At 32.3% G+C, this 24,157-nt stretch overlaps 1 protein-coding gene across 10 annotated transcripts in view; it reads right to left on the bottom strand.

Moving 5' to 3' along the window:
* LOC118181547 (uncharacterized) overlaps positions 1–24,157 on the bottom strand; it is a 422,387-nt gene that overhangs the window by 375,225 nt on the left and 23,005 nt on the right. For 3 of the 10 annotated variants that reach the window (XM_085817688.1, XM_085817684.1, XM_085817690.1), the window contains exon 2: positions 22,612–22,712. The exons of the other annotated variants lie outside the window; for them this stretch is intronic. The gene's annotated coding sequence lies outside the window, so the exon portion shown is untranslated. The remainder of the gene's footprint in view (positions 1–22,611; positions 22,713–24,157) is intronic. 10 annotated transcript variants of the gene reach the window in all.

Genomic DNA, 24,157 nt, shown 5'->3' with positions numbered 1-24,157 from the left:
AACAAACTAAAAAGACCTGTGTGGTTAAGAATTTTGCACATTGAGCTGCATCAATTGCATTATATTTTTACATAGTGTTAAAAATTTATACACGGGAACCACAGTATCACATTTGCTTTCAAGCAATAGCATGAAGAATTTCCTTTTTACCTTGTATATGAATATATATTATATAATTGTTTACATAATTGACAATATATAATGTAATAATTGTTTATATAATTTATACTATGTAATATCTAATTGCTTATATAATTGAAAAATATTCACTTAGGTTTCGTGTATCGTAGCTGAAAAATGAAATTACTTTAAAATTATATAAGCACATGCATTGTTAAATATATATACATATATATAGGAAGAGAGAGAGGTAGATATATATGCCAATAAATTAAATTTTTTATCATTTATAACGAGTATAAAATAATATACAGAAGCGTTTGCCAATTCTACGAAAGTGCCATGGGACGTCAAGCTGCTGTCACCATGTGGAAGTGCCACATCACCTTCAGAACGTATTAAGAAACTAAAAATAGGGTAATCTAAGAGGTAAAAAAAAATTATATATTCCATCATAGGAAATCCTTGCATGGATGGTCCTCTTATTGATTCCAGATTGTTGCTGTTTCCCAACCAATTTGAAATTTGATAATGGATGTATACAGAAACGTGTTCTAAGACAAAAGTTTGGAACTTAATAGCTAAAAGTAAATATAAAATTGTGCATGTTAAAATATTTATTACCAGATGTGTATCTAGTCAACCGTGTATTATGTGTTATGAACTTAAGTAGACGTTTCAGCATTCAGTGGTCTTAGCCATTAGGGCAAAGGTGAGGTCATTTTATTCGGCACATTTACAATTGTTACATAAAATATTACCTGATTTTTGAATGTGTATTAAAAATTCTGCATGCAATTTTCACTCAATTCATGTTTATACATATTTTTACGTAACAGATCTGATATATATTAAATTACTGTAAATTACTTAATTCGAGTAATAGATAGTAAATAAAAAAATTCGTATACCGGAAATGAAAAATATTAAATATATATGTGTATTTATGCACATCCTTTTAAAAATAGAGGCATTTGCCTCAAGTTAAATTCCTAACTGTTAGGTTATTTATAAATGCGTTTGGGAATGAAAAATTTATTCATTCATAAGCTCCTGTCAAGGTTTGTGTGTTTTATATAATAGATCTAAATGTATAATGATTACAAATATTATATAAATATATACTAACTTTAACATTTAATTGTAAACGTAAATTTACATTCTGTTGACAAATGTATTTCTAAAACTATTTAAACAAGAATTGTTTTTATTGTAAAAAAAATGTATTAGAATAGTGTTGAAAAAATAGCGCATACTTAAGGAAGTAATAAAGCAGAAATTTTAGAATGTATACTGTTGAGACGTGTCAGAAGAAATTTTTAATGAGTATGTAAAAAATTATTTTCTTACATTTTGAAATAATTCAATTACAAGTTTTAAATAATATAAATAAACTTTTTTAAATCCTTCCCGAAGTTTTCAAAATAGCAATATTTAACATGTTCAGTTCTTAAAATAAGAGATGTTATAGTTTGAGATAAATCAAACACAGCATTAATTACTGAGTGATTACACAGAGTTTTTGATTTAAAAGATGCTTCAGAAACTGAAAAACGTCTCATATTTGAGAAAGAATTTCAGAAAAAAGCTCTGCAAATAGAAAAGAAAGAATGCTTTTTTTTTTTAATATTTATAATTCAATAAACTTTAATTTTTAATTTTCGTAATCTTTAAACTTTCACAAAGGATTTACACAAAGTTAGGATTTAGTGTCTGCCACATAAAAGAAACTTAAAAAACTCTTATGCCTGTTACTTATATTTATTAAGGTATAACGAATTAAATGGTCTAAAATTCTAAGTGATAAAATAAAATATTTATTAAATATACCTGCTTGAGTGCATGCATTATAGCTGTTTTTGGAGAACTTTCTCTCTTTTCAAATACAAAATTGTCTGAAAAATTTTAGATATGTACATAAACCTAAACACTTAGTCGATTAAATTCAAAATATTTCATAGAATATTTGTGGAAAGTTTCATAAAATTACTACAGTAATACTTTAAGTCAACGTTTTTCTCGTAACAGAAGAGTTAAAAAAAATCACGTTTTACAGGAAATATATTTAATGTAATGCAAACACAAACAAAAGGAAAAGAAAATGTTGCCAACTATGAAAATTAAATTGCAGAAGTAATCTTACTACCGAGTATTAAGAACAAATACAAAAGGTTTCGAATTACCTTCTGAACATCATGAAAAATATTCAAATGAAACATTCTCATTTTAGAGTTATTTAGAGTAGTCTGTATATCTTTAAACATTAGTTTTCGTGTTCTTAAACATAAATTTCCGGTTGACGTATTAGAACAAGAATAGCCGTAATTCCGCTTCTAACGATCGCAGAGACAAGTTAATGTATAGGATTTAAAATAAAGTAATAAATTTTTTTGAACACTTTCATCAAACTTGAAGATTTAGAATGTAGCCGGATACCTTAATCTCTGAAAATTTGATCAATTATTTAATATAATAGGTAATCAGGTATTATATAGCTATATAATCAGCATTATATAACTGTATAATAAACTGCTAGTAATTAGGTATTACTCCCTTTTAGTTTTCCAAATATCTAAATCCTACATACATTACAATATACCAAATCCTTTACTTCAAAATATTCAAAAGTAAATCCCAGTAGAGCATATTTGAATAACTACGAGTAAAACAATGCTTGTGCAAAATATTTATTATTCTTATAGCAAATATTCGGTTTTGAATAAAATCCAACCCTGTAATAAAATTCAAAAAATGAAAGCACTTTAAAAAGTTCCGTTTTTATGAAATCTTCTTTTTTTTTTTTTTTTTTTTTTTCCAATTTCCTTCACTTCATTCCTGATCTCTTGACAGCCGGTGACGTCACTTAACCCGATCAAACGACGCCAGCGCCTCTATCGGGGAGTTCAAGCGAAAGACACGCCGAAAACCTTGTTACGACCTGACAGTCCGCCTGTCATTGTCTTCTTCTTTTTAAACCTTTTGTTTTTATTTAATTTCTTATATTCTTTACTCAGTGTGGCATGTTTTTACCCCTTAGGGGACGGATGAAAATTCAACCGCGTGCTAAAATCCCAAAAAAGGTTCAAAAGTCTTTTAAGTCTTGAAAACATACCGTGGAAATTTTATGTGCTATTCTTGAGATGAAAGTTTGCTCAGAAATTTTTTAAAAAACATTGAAGCCTCTGATGTACTCATAACATAAAGCAGAATTTGTGTTTTCTTCTTGATGTAAAAAAGAGTTAAGAAAATATTTCCATAATTTTTGAAATTCTTTATATAGGGAGCACAACCTTAGGAACTAAAGTTAATTAAGAATAATTAAGCATTAAAGACTAATTACTTTTTTCATATATGCATTGGGTGATGAAATGTCACGTCACATGCTTAAAAACCAGTTTAAAAAACTATTTGTTTAAAAAAAATGGAACAACACCCATATCATCAGCAACCATCGCCTCTAGAAGTCGTGAACAAGGTAATTTGACTCTGATAGTATTTGTTAGTCACTTTTGGCAGCAATGGTTTATTGAATCATATCATACTACAAAAATAATTTACAGAGCTGTATCGTTTGAGATTAAACTGTGTATGTTTTAACTGTTTACGGTTAAAAAAGCGAGAAATTATCCGTTTTTGTGTGTTCAAATGTTGATATTTTACGCTACTAAGAGGACTGGGTTAATCGAGTATGAAAAGCTCTAACGGAAGGGAAGCCTGCGTGGAGGTCTTTCTAAGGGAAATGGCTCATATACACATTATACAAGAGGGAAAATCCATGAAAACGGACATTTAACTAACAGGAAAAATTTATGGTTTATAAAGAAATGCTTGATGAATAGAATAATAAAAAGGAAATAAATAGAAAAAGAAAATAATAATAAAAGAAAATCTGAAAGGATTCAGATTTTAAATTACGTCCAAAGGGGCGTTTTTTTAATGTTTTGTGCGTTACTTTTATTTATTAAATATCATGTTCTTCCACATGCCCATATTCGTACGATTATTACGTCATTCAAAATTCGATGGCTCTATGTACCGTTGTTTTATCGGAATGCGAGAAATATACATACATTTCTGCAGATTTTTCATTATTTAATTTCTTCAAATATAATGCAGGACTCTAACATTGGGTTGCAACAGTTCGAAAAGTGAAACGATCATTTATAATGATTCAACGCAAAATCGCAAAACGAAAACAATAGTCCTTCAGGGACAAAGCCTCTTTGTACTAATAAAATAGTAGAGTAACATAATAAAAAAATGTTTAAAACCTTTTTCAAAATGAATACTGCTATCTTGTAATTGAATTAAAATAATACTATATACATTAAAAATATATATAAATAAAAAAACTCAAAGCTTTCAGATCTTATATTAGTCCAAATGGACGTTTTTTCAACGTTTTGTGTGTAATTTGTATTCATTAAATATAATTTTTTTTCCCAGTTAAACCGTTCGCATTTAATTTTATTCAACAGCAATGTTGCAAAATATTTAAAAAGAGCATATCTTTATAATTTCCGATACAATGTCTCGCGCGCTGGAGATAATATTTTTATTTATTTATTTATTTATTTATTTTTTTGTACAGTGTGCCATTGCTCGCTTTGAAATCGTTGAGTTTGTTAATCAAACGTCGTTAGAGATTTACAAAATATGAAACAGATAATAAAACAAATTCTAAATTCCAAATTTGTGCTTTTCAGATGCCCATATTTGAGTGGAGTACTGTGTTATTCAGAATTTGATGTCTCTAAGTGCCGTTGGCTTTTCATAGTGGGAGAAACATACAGATATTTATGCAGATTCTTCATTATTTAATTTCTTGAAATATAATGCAGCGCTCTAATATTTGGTGGCAACAATTTAAAAAATGAAACTTCGTTTTATGGAGAACCAACGCGAAATACCGAAACGGAATTAATAGCACTTCTGGTCAAATTGCTCCTCTGCACTTACAAAACAAAACAAAATGTCTACTTAGTTCAATAATTACTGATATCCTTTAAAACATATTTTTTGATATAGCTCAATTGCATATTGAAGTATGAATCAAAAATGTTATACATAAAAAACAGGAATATTTTGTAACGCATGAATGCTTTGGAAAATACAACAGCGAAATGAAAATGAAACAACAGCAATAAGAAAAAATTCTAAATAAAAAATATAGTTTTTGCAAGAAACAATGTACTGTGATTGCATGCTTCTGAAAAACAGTGAGGACTGATTTACAATCCTTGACTAAAATTATTTCATATTTGGTAGGATGATCTAAAAATAGTAATTCTATGATTACAAAAATAAATACTTTTTCAAAAATTTAAGTAGGAGATATAATGAATTAAAAGATTGGTTCATTTATTTAAATATGGTAAAGCACTCTGGGGCTATCTGCCCAAAGGGAAATGCATTCATGGAGGACTATCTAAGGGAAAATGACTCGGATACACATTATACATGGCGAAGATCACGAAAACGCCCATGTAGCCAGCCTGTTTGCAGGATTCGATCCTCAGACGGAACTACCAGTGTTCAGTGAGTTAACCGCTCGTCCGCTAAGTAAAGAGACTCGTCCAGTAATGGTTAATGATGGAAGGAAGATCTATTTAGTTTGCCCTCTGCTTAACCTGTACATTCCAACACACACGAGTTCTAGAGGTGAATCTTTATATTATGGTAACTTGGCGATTTTTTGGCGAAATTTTGGCGACCAACCCTGCTACAGCAACCTGCTAGTTTTGTTTTGGACGCCATTTTTTTTTTTTTTTTTTTTTTTCCCACGAAGTAAAGGCATTTTTCTTTTTTTTAACTCAACATTTTTTCTAACAATCTGCTAGCCGAATTACGCTTATACTAGAACTTTTATGGAACAAACGTGCTTAATTATGACGAAGATTAGGTGCGAAATTGGGAGAAAGGGCAGAATTGCAAACTGCTTGCCGCGTTTTTAAGAATCGCACATACACGGTATCCATGTACACGTCGACTTCTTTTCACTTAAAAAAACATCATAGAATTGCACAAAAATGGCATTGCGCACACTCTTGACTTTATCTATATACACATCGACCTATTTTCACTAAGTCAAAGAAAATTGACAAAAATCCAATTACATGTCTCATGATCTCTCATTTCTCTGAGACAAAATAATCTGTGATTCGAACTGTGTACTTCTCAGATTATTGCTAAAGTCGTATCTAGTAACCTTTATCGCCTTACCAGAATGTCGCCAAACTACCTGTTACCATATTCTAAAAATTAGCCGTTCTAGAGACATTAGGCATTTTTTGAAAGCTGGAGCAATGAAATATAAGCAGTGCCCTCGGCGGGACTCGAACCACAGACCTGTCGAATCGTGCTCACCACTACACACGAAGGCGTGCTAAGAAGGCGGGAGAAATACCTTATAAAAAATTAACAGTGCACATTTTATGAGATTTCTAATAGAGTATTTTTAAGAATAGCCCTATGATTGTTATCAATTAAAGAAAACATAAAGGTAAATATACAGAGAAACCATATAATTTATTCAGAAATGGGAATTCGAGGCTAAACGTTTACTTTTAAGGATATCTCAGACAACGTTCACCAGTAGCAATGTTTGAGACTAAATATATTGAAAACTGGTTGTTCTACTGTTGATTCAGCTTCAAACAAAAGTGGTCATACTGATTTGACTTCCAGCAGGACTGTCCAAATATACTGCTCGATTACATTTCCAACAAAACTGGCCAAATCCAAATACACATTGGTCATATGGACTTCCGGTTTACCGACTGTGGTAAGGTACGCAATAACGGTACATTGGTCAAAATTAAGACACTAAAAGTCAAATTTGAGATTTATTCTACACAGGAAATTCATGTTGATTTAGGTAAGCATCTGTTACTCGGTTCTAAACACATATTTCATTACCAGAAATATAAAATTCCGCAATCAGAAACAACAAAAATTTATTAGGAATCTTATAAGAAGTAAAAACTGTTCAGATGAAAAAATTAAATCAAATTAAAAAATTAACATTAACTGCATTATTTTAAAAGGCAGTATCTAAGATTGCTATATTTTGGTACGCGTTTTTAACAAGATTACTGAAATGGAGAATTTCGGATGAAAAAACGTAGAACAGAAAAATACAATAAGATTAAAAAAAAAATTATGTTTATAAAAAATAAATGTTTTCTTGGGAATTAACAGCCTCTAATATTGTGCCAAAGGCGACGTTTTATGTGGAGGTACCATGACTTTTTCTACGCACTGGAAAGTTATAGCAGAGATACCTAATTTAATTTTAGCAGTGAATGCGAAATTAAGAAAAAGAAAAGTCTTAATAGAAGCATTTGTTTTAACGCAAATTCTACTAATGGGAATGGCGTTAATTATAGAGCGAAAAAAGGTCAAAAAATTATTCTGTGGGTCTTTTTTTTTTTTTAATTTTTGAAAAACTTGATATGAAACGTAATGAAATCAGTTCTACAAATTTTAATACGTAAAATAATAAGTCTTATTTAAATTGTAATTAGAAGATTAATTTTTAGAAAGCACAACAAATTTGGTTTGATTTGTTTATTTAATTATGGCAAAGCCCACTAGGGCTATCTGCCTAAGCGAAGGGATGCCTTCGTGGAGGACTTTTTAAGGAAAACTGGCTCATATATACGATACACATGGGGAAAACCACGAAAACGCAAGTGCAGCAAGCGCATTCTCGGGATTCGAACCTCGGACCGAATTACCAGTGTTTAGCGACTTTACCGCTCGGCCGCTGGTGGGGACACAACAAATTTGGAACAGATTTAATAACTGAAATTTATTAAATAGGTTGTTTATTTAATTTATTATTATATATGCGTAGTTTCCAACTAACTGGAAATTTCGAGAATTGATTTTTTGCTTTAAATATTTTTGCATGGTCAACTGTTATAAGGTATTTCCTCCCTCCTTTCCGCATGCAACAGTAGCACACTCGGCGGTGTAACAGTAGCACACTCGGCGCGTGTTGTAGAGGACAAGGATTCGAGTCCCGGCCTGGGCATTGCAGATTTCTTCAGTTTTCTGACTCTTTAAAAAAGGATTGTAGAGTGGCACCCTAACTAAAAGGTGCTAGATGATAATTTGTCACACGAGAATTTGGCGACTGGGTCCACTAATTCTCATATATAATAGTATATATAACTGTGAACATAATATAGCTATTTAAGAGAGGGGAGTATATAAGGTATTTTTTCCCTTCTTTCTGCATGCCTTCGTGGTGTAATTGGAAGCATACTCGACGCGTATTCTAGAGGTCTAGGGTAGCGAAATACAAACCAAACTAATACAATACATAATTTTGTATATTTAATACGTGTCGCTATAAAGTAGTAAATATTCTGCTTCTATTTCAAAGTCATGCGATATTTCGAATCTAATTAATGTAAATCCGATTATAAATTGACGTAAATCCATTTACAATTAAAAAGGCTTAAATAATTGTAATGCTAAATTAAAATCTTGGTAAAAGCTTGACAAGACTTAATAGTTTAGCTTAGGCTACACAAGTGTAAAGGCGAGTTATTGCCAGATTAAGGCATTAAAAAGACTTTCAAAATAAAACATGTAATGAATTCCGAATTAATTTAAATACTGGATAAAACTTTTAGGCTGCTAAACGAACTCTCAACCCATTTTTAGCTTAGAACCTAGTAACAAAAAGTAATTCAAGCAAGAATAGAGTGTGTTTACAAATTCTTAGAATGATTCCCTTAAAGAATTTTTAAAAAGCAAATGCTTTCGAGATAAAAGTTTCTGGCAATACCATATTATTTGAAATGAGAAATAGAGCCTGTTACTTGTTAAATTTATTCTTTCAAAATGTGAAATTTAAACACGCTGTGGATTGATAAGGATATGATTTTACGCCTTCTGAAAAAAATATTCCTATTCTATAATTCAAAAACTTTGTGAAATGCAGGAAATTAAAATTTCTAACAAAGCAACATTATTAATCGGAAAGGTAAAAACCGCCAGTCTTTACTTCTACAGGGAAAGAAGACTCCAAATGAATACCCGAAAACTGTATGTGTTGTTTCTAATATTTCTAAAGTTAAATCTTTGGTACCAAAACAAAGTCAGAAACTCAGAAATAATTTTCAAAATCTTTAAATACATTTGTAGCAAAAATAAATAAAATAATAAACAGGATTTACAAAAAAAGGCTAAAAAACATAATGTTCACCAGCTTTTGCCGAGGCATGTGTCTCAACGCAGAACAATTTATAGAACACTATATGAAAACCATTTAGCCAAGATAAATTGAAATATATTGCGGCTTTGATAAAGCCTGGGATTACCTAAATAACTGTATCAAAATGGTTTATTTATTATAACAAACGAAGAAAAAAAATGCACAAACGTGGTTGGTTCCGCATAATGTAAAGGACGTTTTAGAAAGGAATTTATGATTGTCCTAGGAAATGGGAAATGAAAGGGACTTATAAACCTTAAAACCCTTAAGATCTTCAAATATGTAACTGTTGCGAGAATTAGGAAATTTTATTTATTTTAAAAGCAATTTTATTTTATCCAACATTTTACGCCTGACCACATAATATAGCTGCTTTGGGAACTAGCAACTAGAAAGTTTGTGTTGCCAAAAATATTTTTATAAATTAATCTGCTTTGTGACAAAATTTTTTATGCGTTCACGTCATGTCTCCTTGAGAGCATGATATTTTAAAATTGGCTAATGGTACGTACTTGAAATCTCATTTAATTTTTTATATGGGCACTATCTTCTAACTGAACCAAAAAATCTGATGAATATTTTAGCATTCAAAAAATTTATCCACGAAAACATTACAGACCTTTTTTAATAAAATACATAAACTCGACTTCAAGAATATAAAAATTTAATATCAGAGTCTTAGGATTTTTGGTTCACAGTCGTTTCCAAATGTTATGAAAGCTATATATTAAACATGGAAATTAATTATACAACAGAATGTTTTAAACTGTGCACACAAGGTGGAAATATGACTTGAACGCATAAAAGATTTTTTCACAAAGCATATTAAATTATAAAAATATTTGTAGCAACAAAATTTCTGGTTAATATTTCAAAAAGCAGCTAAATTTGCTTTTTGCTTTTAAAATAAATAAGTTATCTCAGTTCTTGCAACTGCAACATATTCGAAGATCTTAAGGGTTTTAAGGTGTACGAGCACCGATGTTTGCAGAAAAAACACCATTTCTTCACGGCACAGACTTTCAAAGTGTAAAGCTTCATCAAGACAAAGCAACAAGTAATAATCCAAAATACACCGCTGCATATCTTGACAAAATGAAGACTGATAAAGATATTGCATGTAAACTGTGAAGTTCCCTGATGTTTTACCTATGGAATGCTGTGCTTTTGTTTCTTGAAAAGAAGGCATTCTAAGCACAAATCCATTTCGATTCATGGACTCTGGAATGTAGAGGAAGAGGAATACAAAGCAATAAACTAGGTGATTTTAGAAAAAGCCTTTTATCATGGAAATCACGGTGCAGACCCATAGTCCCAAAAAATGGCTAACATACCAAATATACCTTTTACAATTTAAACACAATTTACTGACCCGCAAAATCGTCTAAAGAATGTGAAAATATCCTGTGTATCCTCTGCAAAAAACCCATTTATTTGTAATTCGATTTCTGAACGGGAAATTACTAAAATGTATAACAGAAACTTAACGCATACCTGGTGTGGACTAATACTGCGATTTGTTTTGTAATAATTTCAATTGTTTAAAACCCAAATATCAATTTAGAGCCTAGAAACCTGGCTTCTGTACTAATGCCCCTTTCATTAAAACTACTGGCAAAGTCAAACCTCACCAAATACTCAGAGTACCACAATGGTATGGACTCTCTCTTAATAGCAGAATCTACCAAAAATCTTTCATTTAACTTAAGCTCTTATTCCCTATTTAAACTCACTTAACTTACATTTCTGAAGCCTTTCTAACAGAAAGTAGAAATGTAGGAAAGATTTAAAGCAAGAAATAACGTATTAATTTAAGTAATTATAAGTTATATAGATAATAAAGCTTTATAAATAAAATAGTTTTCCCCATTAGTCGCAGCAGACACTTAAATAATCAATATATGTCATAAAAGTAAGTGTACAGTGTGCGTGCCGCTAAAACTCAGAAATGACTCCCGGTACGATCAAGCGAGTTATATGGTGCGGTAGCCCTCTATGCCAAAGAACGTCTATGTAAAGAAGGAAAGGCTTCATAGACGTAATTTAAACCAGTTTGTCTTCTACGCCGCTAGGATTAAGATTAGGAATGTTGAACGTGGGCACCATCCCTTTACCGTTATGGTTAATTGACTTAGCGCAACGTCCTCCAATATCCAGAGCAAGGCCAGAATAAGGCCACACGTGAGACTCGCACCAGACGCCCAGACCCAGCACCCTATTCATCCGGGTAGCAGTCCAGCCGACCAAGTGCTCCCGAGGAATACTCTACGCCAAAACGCCGGGTCCAGTGTTAATTTGTTTCCAGGAATAAAAGGTACAGTGTCAAACAAGGGCAGAATCTTTACATAGGTTAACATACAATTACATATTTGATCACAATAAGATTATAGAATTATGACATTAAAGATACCTGGTTATCCGCCATTAAATTATGACATACCTGGTTATATCTACGCCGCTAGAAAGAAGAGGATTTGGCGACGGAGCCTGTTGGCGAGAATTTCAACCTCTGTGATGCACCGGACCTGGCCGAGGTTTTCTTACTCCGCCATGTGCACAGGAAATTGAGGAACATGGATTAAGATGAATAAGAAAATTGAATAAGAAATAAGAAGTTTCACTTTCACTGGCTGTTGAACTTGCATTATCTATATCGCAGTTTGATGTCTGATTTTATATCCGTCAATATGGAGGGAAAAAAATGGAGTCACACATGGAATTTCTACATCAGCTTCGAGCTTTGGCGATTTTTAGCGACAGATATTTCACGAATGCGCAACTGTTTCCCTTTTCGTTCGAAATAAACCACTCCTACTGCTCCAAAGTTTCCCTTCTTGACATTACATATTCTTTGTCTATGCCCCATTCCTGAAGAAGGTTCCCGTTTTTACCTGAAGAGCATGCTTTTGAAGATATAAAGGAAGCTTTCGCCCTCTAAACATTTCTAGAACAATCCAGAACATTCGGAAGCATTCCAGAACATCCCTGAATATTCTGGAATGATCAGGAATAGTCTGGAATGTTCCGGGAACATCCCATATTATTATGGAGTATTCTAGAAAACTCTCCAATGTTGTGGAACATTCTGGAACATTGTGGACCATTCGAAGCTTTTTCACATGGGTGGGGCTACCATTGGTAGGGGTGTACAAAACAAGATCCGTCGTGGGTTCGAACGTCAGTTTCTTATCAGTGAAGTGCAGTGAGTGAGTAAAATCAAACAATGAAGTGTAAGTAATCAAAGTGATGCAGTGACTGAATATAAATCAAAACTAAAGTGTGAAAAGTGTACTTAGTGTATTTTATAATAAAAAGTTAATTTGATTTATATTTTATAGTATGCCCAAAAGTAAAAGAGGAGGAGATCTTGCCAGTTCTGAAGCAAAACAGCGAGAACCAAAAGAACAGGAAAAAAAAAAAAAGAAACAGTCGAAGAGCGCGATGCACGTTTACGTTCCCAACGAAGGAAAATAAGCACCGTGAGACGCAGAGAAACCGTAGAACAATGAAATGAACGAATTAAAGAATCAAGAATAGCGACACAATCTTATAATAAAAGACTGCTAACGCAAACCGCCCATGAAAATATCATCTTACGAGAAGCGTTGACGACGACAAGTAAACAATACAGCCTAACAAAGGAAGCATTCCGAAGCATACGACTCAACGAAAGAATATAACAAATACAACAAGCCAGAGAGGTTATTTCAAAGAGTAATTTTGGCAACTAAAATAATATTGTCGACGATATCAACTTTAATACTCAAAACAAAACTCCCGGTGAACAGAGAATATCAATTGACATGGAATGGTAAACTTTGAAGAAAGTGTTAACTTCCCTAGAGAATTTTTAAACTCTGCAAGCACCAGGCATGCCATTACACTGCGTTCGACTGAAAATTCGATCTCCGATGATATTACTCAGAAATCTCAACTCACCAAAACTTTGTAATGGAACAAGAATGGTCGTCAAACAGCTATCGAATAACATCATCGAAGCCGAACTTATGACTGGAAAGGACAAAGGACACAGAGTATTTATCCCGAGAATACCACTGATATCTACTGAACTGCCGTTCCAAATCAAAAGACTGCAATTTGCAATCAAATTAGCTTTATAGTTTTACAATTAGAAAAGCAGCGTATGGACAAACTTTAAAACATTGCGGTATCAATTTCGAAGACTCCTGCTTTTCTCACGGTCGGCTGTACGTAGCTTGCTCTCGAGTGTAAAATTCGAAACATTTTTACATATATATTCTAGATAACAAAATGAAAAACGTTGTTTACAAACAAACATTGTAAATAGTCAGAATCTGTTTATTTGACCTTTTATTTTAACTACCACACAGTTTCATATCAACTCTCTGATCATAGCCGGGTACCCCAGCTAGATTGAACTGAATATTTGAATTTATAATAATACAAATCTTAAAATTTATTACCTTGCTCACAATTTACAAGAGCTGGTCAAAGTAGCTAACAATAACGATTTAATAGCGAATTTCTAGTGTAATAAACAAGTTGCAGAGAGGGGAAAAAATAAAATTCATAAGCGTGTATCACTAAAGCAAAAAGAAATTAAACGCAAGTGAAACACTTAAGAAACTACGCTATTTAAATTTCATTCTAGCGTAAATGAAATTTCTATTGCGTTAAATCTCGATTCGACGAATTAATGTCACAGAATAAGAACAAGAATGCGTAGAAGTTAAATTAAATTACAGAAAATTAATCTAAATACCTCGTAAAGACACACAAAAAAAATTGAAAACGTCTGTCTCGCTGGCCACTTATCTTGGAACCAAAATTAATGCAGTACATTTGGCTGTCCGAAATAAACCTCCAAATAAAAAGCTGCTTCAGAAAAATCTGTTGTGTTTTGTTGTTGTAAATTATCTCACTTGTCTGACAGTAATATCAGAGCAAGCCTACGAAATCCGACGTGGCAAAGAGTGCAAGATTGCTCAAGTCGTTAGCAAGAGTTTTGAGCACTGTATTGGTGACAGTAGAACAGTTTTATCCCCAGTTTTGACGAAGAGGTCCGAGGATTTCCCCCCCCTCTTCCCTTACCGTCAATTTCACAAGAGAACTTTCAGCTCTCTGCATATTTAGAGAGCCCCCATGCTGCATCGATACTATACATTAGAAAACATCCGTGCCTTCTCCGGGATTCTAACCTGGGCATTCGGTACCTCAGTAGGCTCCTCTAACGACCATATCGTCTGGGAGGGGCTCAAACAAATCTACAACGCATGCAATGCTGACGGATTTTTCCCCAGTGTCTGGGCTGAAGGGAATAGAATTTTGCAATTACAGGGTAGTACGTTTTGTAATATACACCTCTACTTGAGAAGCACTAGTTATTTGAAGGTTTAAAGCCAAATCCTTAACCCCAAGTTTTCAAGATTTAAGAATTAGCAAACAAATATTAACAAATGAAAAAAGATTCGTTTGCATTTATCAAACCTATATCGAACTTAAAAAGCTACGTGATTTCATGTAAAATAAAATAAAATAAAATAAAATAAAAAACAAGCTACTTTCTTAAGAGAATAGTTTGATTTTTACAAAGTATTATGTTAAATTTTTCCTTGAAAAGAATGAAACGCTTTCATTAAAAAATAATTAAATATTGTTATTTCTTATATTTCCATTTCCGGGTAAATTTTTAAAGAGTTACTCGCAAATTAATGGATACTTTGCGCACTCTGCAGATTTTAGAAAGAACTTCTGTAAATCTGAGCTTTTTTTTTCCACTGGCAATGTTATTATTGATTTTTGTTTAAGCTGTGGGCTTGAATTTCCTTGATTTATTTCAATTATTCTCGAATTTTGAAGAAATTTTTATGTTTGAGTTTACGACTTTCTGATAATTTTGTTTGGCTTCATATTTTTGTATTTGAAAAATTAAAAAAAATTGTGTTCTTTTAACAGATCCTTACGAACTGACTGTTTACAGTTTCCATAAATTACGTCTCAAGTGCGTTTAGAATTTCTGAAAAATCTCTTTTCTTTCTTAAATTGAAATATCACGGCAGAAAAATGATCTTCATCTTTTGATAGAGTAATTTATTTTAAAATGAAAGCGACCATTCATTTTTATCTAGAAACTGAATTGTTCTTTACATTTGAAATCAGTGCTAGTGCAAAAAAAATAATGTCAGATACTTATGTTCAAAACCTTTTCTTTATTTTATCAGAAGATAAGACAGCTTGAATACGCTGCATTGATGGCATCTATGTAGAATTTCAAATGAAGAAGCTAAAATATTTTATAGCAAGAATAAATAATAGTATTATTGTTAAGTAAATACTTAATACCTTTATTGTTTTTAAAATGATATTACACTCAAAATATATTAAAATTTTCTTCTCCAAAACACACAGGTTGTATAAGTGCCATATAAAGTAATAAATACATGTAAGCTTTTAACGAACAACGTATGAAGGTGCTATGGTTCTTCATTTTGACTTTTGAGAACTATTGGTCTTTATCCAAAAACATATCTAAAATGAGTAGAAGGTATTTACTGCTGAGAAAATGTTCAGTAAATAGTTATAAGTGTTGGTAAAATGCTTAAACGGTGACTAAGAAATTTTATTTAACATGTAAGAAAATTTTATTTTTGGAAACAGGTAACGTGAAAAATGTGCAATGCCTTAGCCGCGTCTCGAACCTCTCGAATAAGCGCCGAGTGTTCTGACCATTACACCACGATGGCATGTTATAAATACCATATTTAATCCCCGTTTTGAAGGGCGACTGAGGATTAAGGCACCCCATCTGCAAATTCTGGTGGTGGAGAATCATCATCCACCACCGTTTTTAGTTCGGCCGGCACTATAGAGGCATTAGGTTATTTTGAAAGCAGGAGACGTGAAAAATGTGTAATGCCATTGCCGGCTCTCGAACCTCGGACCTCCTGAATACGCGCCGAGTGTGCTGACCATTACACCAAGAAGGCATGTTAAGAAATATCTTATAAACAAAGGGGATATATCTTTTCAGATTCAAATGAAACTGATAATTTCTCCGTTTCTTGGCAACTTAGCAAGTTGCAGTGATAAGGGAATGTTGCTATTAAGGCCCTTGGATCCGTTCCTCAGGGTGCTCCCTATAAAAATCGAGAGAGAACTCAGCAACGTCTTACTGTCACCTGTAAGGTGTCCATGGCTATTGGTCAACGACAGATATAGCTCTTTTACTCTTGACCATGATGAAATTGCGGACCTGACTTTGTTTATAGTAGGAGGATTCGTGACTATGATTGTTGTGATTGTTGTGATTAAACGATGTTAATGCCGTGATGGAAAAATTCACAGTTCTGTTAAATTTGTTCCAAGAGTAAATTAATTCTTACAACATTATTCAAATATATTTTAACCGAAAACTGCAACCTTAAGTACGTTCTGTGAAGCTAGTATATAGCCTGACCAATATTAGATACAGACGTCCTTCTTTATAGTGCTGAATGTTTCTCACCGTTTCACAGTCAAATGAATTAGCGCAAAATTTTTAGCTTTCCTTCAGCCTATAGACCGAAATGTAATTTTTAAATATACGTTTTAGAGAATTAACCTATTTTCAATGTAGATTTTCAGAGGTTTTCGTAACCTATTTTATTGTTTTAGCTATCGTGCAACTGCTAATGTTAACGGATTTTTAAATAGAGGACTTTTAATACTCTTTATTAGAAAAACCTATGATTTTAAGTGTTGATGGAATCATAGTTTAAAATCAAACGCAAAATGTAATGAATTGAAAAAACACATCTTCTGCCAGAGTAGAAAAAAGAATTTGCAGACGTTTAAGATAGAGTGACTTTCTTTCTTTTTTACACTTCTGCATTCTGTGCACTGAAAATATCTAAAATACCTTTTAAATTACAAGCTTTTTATCAAATGTACTAAAAGGTAAAAAATGAATTTTTTTTAAAATTTCATAAAACTATTGATTATTAAGTGGCTAAAAATAAAATCAAAATTCTCTTAGAATTTGCAGATTTAAAATAAAAATCTAAGCAAAATGAATGTAATCATTATCACAAAAAAAAAAACCACTCCTCTTTATTATTGTTCCTTAAAATTTTGTTAACGCCTTTAAAAATATTATTTTTAGAAGCCCATAATTTTAGTTTTTAGCACATATAGTCAAAATATGAAAGTTGGAAATATTTTTTAACTTTGTACATTTGATTAAATTCGTCAGAGTGATTATTAATTAAAAAGAATTACTGGTTAAAATGACCTGAGTATACTTGAAGCAATAGGAATTTATTTGGCAAAAGAAAAAAGTAATTCAAAATTTTATAAATAGATGACGCTGTACTTGTCATAACATGTTAATTAAAAAACGCGATATGCGCACCACATATTACACTTAAACAAAATTACGGAGTGTATGCAGTTCCCGTTACGCTGCATCTGAGACACTTATGGTGACTCTGTCAATGAAGGACAGCGCTCTGCTTGTGGAGCTTTTTTTACAAGAACGGTGACTGTGTTAACTACCCTGAAGAAGTTCAGGATATTAATGGGCGTAAGACACAGCTTTGGTTCGATGCCTGTCAAGGCCGCGCGGAAGGTGATCCAATTCATTGAGACAGGTTCATCTAGCACGAGATCTGGCAGATAGAGGAAAGCAAATGTTTCGACTAGGGGAAGACAAATGGCTATAGCATTGCAAAACGTGACGGTAAGTGGTGTCAGAATGTGCAGTGCATGGGGAATCGCACCATCTTTTAATAAGCCTATCAGCTAAGACATGAACTTTGACGAAACATTCTGCATTGCTATCCATTCAAGTTTACGCATGTTCAGGTGTTGCTTCCTGTTGACCTGTCAATAACTTGTTGATAAACTTATGCCCAACAATCTCTTGCTCTGATGGAAATGGCATTGCATGGCCATGGAACATTTTGTGGCACATACCATCGTGGCACATTTTGTGGCCAGATGAAACCCATTTCCATCTTCAAGGTTCTCTCACTACTGAATATTGTGGACCTTGGACAAGAGCCGCATCTTTTACGCATTAATGTCTCGAACGTTTTTAGGGCGGTTGAAGCACAGTCACTGTTTTTCCAAAACAGCTTCTCAAGTATAGCCAGATCCTTCAATGAGAGGGTCATGACATGTTTCTCAGACGCATGGTAACGGGAACTGCATATATTCTATGTTTTTGTTAAATCTAACAAGTGGTGAGAATATTACGTTTTTTAATTACCATATTATAACACTTTCATTAGTACCATTTATTCATAAAATTGTGAGCTATTTTTCCCTTTCGCCAGACAAATTCCCATTGCTTCATGTTTATCCAAATCGAATTTCATGTTTTTCTGACCAGTGGTTCTTTTTTAATAGCCTTTTGAAAGTGGAACTTTAATTATAATCATTCTGTAATTTGAAAAACAATTTAATGTTTTCCTGTCAGAAATATTTAAATTCATGTTTATGTTTTGTGCATGCAATAAATTCCGTAAAAATAGAAGATTTTTTAATCTTCCAAATAAAGCTAAGCTTCGAAAAACTGTTAATATCTTATGCTATTTCTGTTTCAGTTTGGAACAACTGACAAGAAAAATGTGCGACTTTCTTTGATATTATGAAGTCACAAAATTGTTTTTTTGAAATTAGTCGGTTCTTAGTGGCTGGCTCTATCAAAAGTTGCGTGTGCTACAAAACATGAATAGACATCCAAATGTGTGGAGGGAAGAAATGAAGTTGCATTTACTTACTATATAAGTTAAAATAACACATTATTAACAAAATAAGTAACCTATACAGCCCACTTAGTTGCCATGACGTTGCAGTGACATCTCAATGTTACATTTTCTTTACATTACATTTGTGACCGCGGTACAATGTCGCAGAAATTTCACTTGTGATGTGGATGTGAATGTCGCACGGATGTCACATACAATGTCACAGCAAACGTTTAATGTGAGCACAATAAATTTCCCAGTCTTCACAACAATATCACAGTGTAATTTCACAAAAATATCGCAGCGTGATTGCGCATCAATGTCAGAGGGTGACGTCACAGCAATGTCCCAATGTGGCTTCACATCAACATCGCAATGTGACGCCACAAAAAGCGAACATTAAGCCTTATCCAAAGCATAGCTGCGACAATGTGATCGCCATAGTGTCACACGTTTGCAATGTCACAGTAACGTCGCCGTGCAGTTGAGGAAGCTTTAAAAATGTCGTCATCTGTAAGGAATGCACTGGAGGTGAATTAAATTTGACGAAATTAAATAAATTTTGAAAGGAAGTATTATGAGATAAAATGATTTTAATCTAAAAACGAGAGATAAATCTATTACTGAAAGGCAAATCTTCCAGGAATTAATGAAATATATGAAGATTCAGGCAATTTGAATATCAAGGAAGTCTCAAAATCATTTAGAAATAAAAGGTATTTCTGAAATTAATTATTTTGCAATATTAAATTATAAATATGAAAACTTTGAAACCTAATAACCAAAACACGTGGAAAACTGTGGCATTTACAAGATTGCAGATCATTGAATTTCTTACAATTATCCTATACGTGGTTAACTGTATTAAGAAATTAATCATTTTATAGAACACAAGAAATCATTGTTCGTAAACACAGTTAGGAATAAATTAAATAGTTCTTAATAGCGATCACATGATTTTTTTTTACGAAAACAATTCAGAAGATGAGTCTCTTTTATCAGAAGTACAAACAAAGCAGCTATGACTGCTAAGTTAACAAATTTAATCACATGGCCATAAAAATTGCTTCCTTGCAGCATTGGGGTGTTTAATGTGAAAAAAAATTGGAAAAGAAAGAAGAAAAAATATAATTACAGATACCTGCTGTTAGAGCTTCATTTAGTGAGAAACAATGCTTTTTATTACTTATCTGCATCCATAAAAACTAACATTAATTATTCTAAATTTGTTGTTTAAGCTTCCTTTTTTATCAAGCTTGTAACTCTCTTACTAATCCTGTTTTTAATAACTTCTAGGGAGCAGTATTTTCCAGGGAAAACAAAAGGGACGCAACATGCGACGTTCATTACGATTCCGATTAAATTTTTTCTTCATCGTTTCATCAGATAAAAGAACGTGTTTCATTAATCAGGCAATTATTTTTTAATTAATGAGCTTTACATTTAATTTTCTGCTAAGTGAATAAAATGCGGTTGAATTTAGGTTTATATGTTTTCTAAACTCTTTTTTAGAACTCGTTAGAGGCTATTTTTGCAGATTTTTTAATTAACACAAAAAGGGGAACCAATCTAACTTCTGGAGATTTCGTCCAGTAATCAAGCTAGTTTTTGTGGTTTTTCATCAAAATTTCAATTTCTGCTAATTCGTGAAATTAAAAGTGCTGAACCGTTATAAATAAATAACGAGGGAGTACATTAGCCATACACAGATGCTGTACGTTCAAGATTTATCCACATAAAACCGAATTAAAGTTTCATGCTGTTATGCACTTCGTAGCAAAACTAAAAAGAAATTGATTATAAAAATGATAACTTTAGGTATCTAACCTGCTAAAAATGTCCCATAGAAACCAGTCAAACTTTCTATGGGTACTTATAAAATTCTATGGGTTTCTTCTGATATTTACTGGTTTCTATTGGTCTTTGTGGGTTTTTCCTGCTGGTCTAAAAATACCCCATAGAAGCCAGTAAAATTTACTGCTAGTACCCGTAGAATTATGTTGATTACTACTGACTTTTACTGGTTGCTATTGATCTACGCGGGGCTTTCATACTGGTATCAATTGACACCCATACAACCAACATCAATGTGAGAACTTTGTACTGGTTTGTGTTGGTTAATACAGTACAAAGTCCGTAATCCGGACTCGTCGAGACTTCAGCGATTCCAGATTAGGCGTTTTTGCGGGTTATAGATCATCAATTTAAATCTGGTAAGATAGTATGCAGAAATTATACAATTAAAAATATGAAAATCGTAATTTATGAAATACAGAGCAATTATAATCTAAAGGGTATCAAATTTTACAAAAAGAGCTTAATATTTATTTGTTTACTTTACAAAACATTTCTTTCAACGCGCGCATGTGTAAAGTATATATTACGAGCATGCGTAATGTATGCATATTTTTTACGCGCATGCGTAAAGCATGCAAAAAAATGTTTGTGGCTTTGAGGTCCGGATTATAGATCATTCCGTATAATGGACGTCCGGAGTACGGACTTCCGTATAATGGACGTACTGTATTGACTTTTACTGGTATCAATATAATCGAAATGGAAGCGAAATAAATCTTCCATTGGTTTGTATGGGTTTATACTAATTTTCTATCTGATGTCAATAGACTTCTTATAAAAATGATATTAATACTGGTATCAGCAAACAGAAATTCATAGGTATTCTTGTTGTCTATTGATTATTTTAAATTATTAATTTATTTATTTTTATTTCCTTTATTTGATACTGTTGAAATTAGTGTTATTTATGTTTTGTAACCAACAGAAAAAGCTTTAAAATTAAAAAACATACAATGAACCCTTTCTTCTCTTCTCTGAGACGAACAGTGTTTCTAAGAATATAAATAACTATGACCTCTTTAAGACCATAAGAGTAATCTGGAAACACAGGTAGTCGTTTTAGATATATAATTAGCTGGTTAATTAATAGCAGGTGACAGCAGAGCCGGAGACCCGGAGAGCTTACAATGACTATTCGGGTGCCGTCTCGACCCTGCAACTATCTATAATGGGACGCACTAATACTACAAAATGCGACACACTAATACTACAATATACCACAAAATTCGAAACACAAATATACTACAGACTAATGTACGTTGACAATAATACGTGGGTACGATATGCACATAAAAACACAATAAAATTATTCTATTATTTTACAATAACTTACACATGAATACGATACACTGATATATGTAGGCACTTACACTAAGATACGTAGACACACTATATTACGACATATATAAAATTAAGTATTGGTACACATAGATACTGCGTTTTGTATTAACATGCGAGTAAACAAAAAAAAAAAAAAAAAAAAAAAAAACTTAGCTATCGTAATTTGATCCCAGCGGAACGCGTTAACTGTATACAAAAACTAAAAGGACACAACGCATTTCATCCGATTTTACAAGAATTTTTTAACAACCGTAAATTTAATTTTTAAGGTCATTTTAATAAATTCTTTTGAAAAATATATATCTCAAAAAGACCGATTTGTGTTGTATAATATCTAAATAATTAATAATTTACCATATTTCTTCAAGTACTTTTCTTCTTTCATTTTTCTAACAGCAACAGAATGGCAGCAGGAACTCGTTTAGATTTCAGAACAGTTAGAAAATAGATTGTCGCTAGCCGGAGTAAAAAAAATGGAATTATTGTTTATACAGTTGAATAATTATTGAAAGAGTCCATCAAATCATATAACTCTTTTATTTATTCGTCACTTAGCTAGGGAAAAGTAGAAATTAGCAAGAATTCTCTTCGACTAGTTGTCTAAATTCTTCATTAAATGTTATTTGAAGAATTGCGTGTTATTAAATTTAATTCTTTGTGCCATTATGTGCCTGTAAATGTTATTTACTTGAAGCTATTAAAATGTATTAAATGCGAGGAACTCCTTTATGTTCTGTGATGCCCTGAAACAAACAAGCCCTTTATTTGTTAAAAATGCTTTCAATTTTATACAATAGTTACCAAAGTTGAGCTATATTCTGGAGGTATTTAATAACTCATTTCACTAATACTGATAATTTACAGACTACATTTATGATGTGTTTGCAAATAATTCCAAAATTTATATTTTTTTCTTTTTTAGCTAAGATTTTTAAACTTCTATTTTATTATTTTACATTTTCTTGTGCCGATTGTGATACCAAAAGCCCCGGAATTCGAATTCCGGAGACAGAAGCGTTGCAACTGTCCGTCCATTCGTGGTTTTCCCCATGTGACACGTGTACATGAGCCAGTTTCCCTAAGAAAATCCTCCACGAAGGCATCCCTCCCCTTAGCCAGATAGTCTTCGGATGTTACCATGATCAAATACGCGTACACCTTAGTTGTGGCTCGGCTTAGTTCCCATCATTGTGGAAAAAATCAGATTCAATGGCCTTTATTAATTTTGGTAATTGAAGAATTTAATTAGAAGTACTGGTAGACTTTTTGTCAAAAATAACTTTGTATTACTGTAAATTGAGTTTTTAAATTATTATCTTGAATGCTGCATCTATTACACTTATTTTTAAAACCTATTAGACTAAATAATTTTTTTAACTATTTAAATATCAAAATACGGCATTTCACTTTTCATTTATTTCCGTTCCGATTCATTCAGTTTCTTAGTCACAGTAAATTATACTAACAATCTTACTATTAAGTTATTCTAAGCTGAAATGCATAGCACTCATTGCACACGTTTTGGGTATTTTAAATGAGGAAAAGTACGAAACCGTACCGTTTAATTTATTGCTAATTCCAAATAAATAGTGACGACTAATTGCCGTCAAACACTGACGTAAGTGGTTTGAAAGGAGTGGAACAGAATTTCTAATTTCGCGTAGATATCTGATGAACAATTCCTGTTACTGAATTCATTTGCAAATCACATTCTTTCGGTTAATTAAAGCTTCATTGGCAGTTTCCAGTTTGGTGTGTGAAGTAACGCATGTTTATTTGTTGAAAGTTTGTTTCTAAAATTAATATTGCACCTTCTCGTAAGCAGTTAAGAAATGTAATAAAATTTATTTATTACTTACCACAAAACTTGATGTTATATTTACCTGTAAACTTTTTAAAA

Source organism: Stegodyphus dumicola, chromosome 5 (assembly GCF_044657685.1).
Source record: "Stegodyphus dumicola isolate Sdum_Otavi_A_Nest chromosome 5, ASM4465768v1".
In the NCBI taxonomy this organism is placed as follows: domain Eukaryota; kingdom Metazoa; phylum Arthropoda; class Arachnida; order Araneae; family Eresidae; genus Stegodyphus; species Stegodyphus dumicola.
This window is presented reverse-complemented; position numbering and strand designations above follow the sequence as displayed.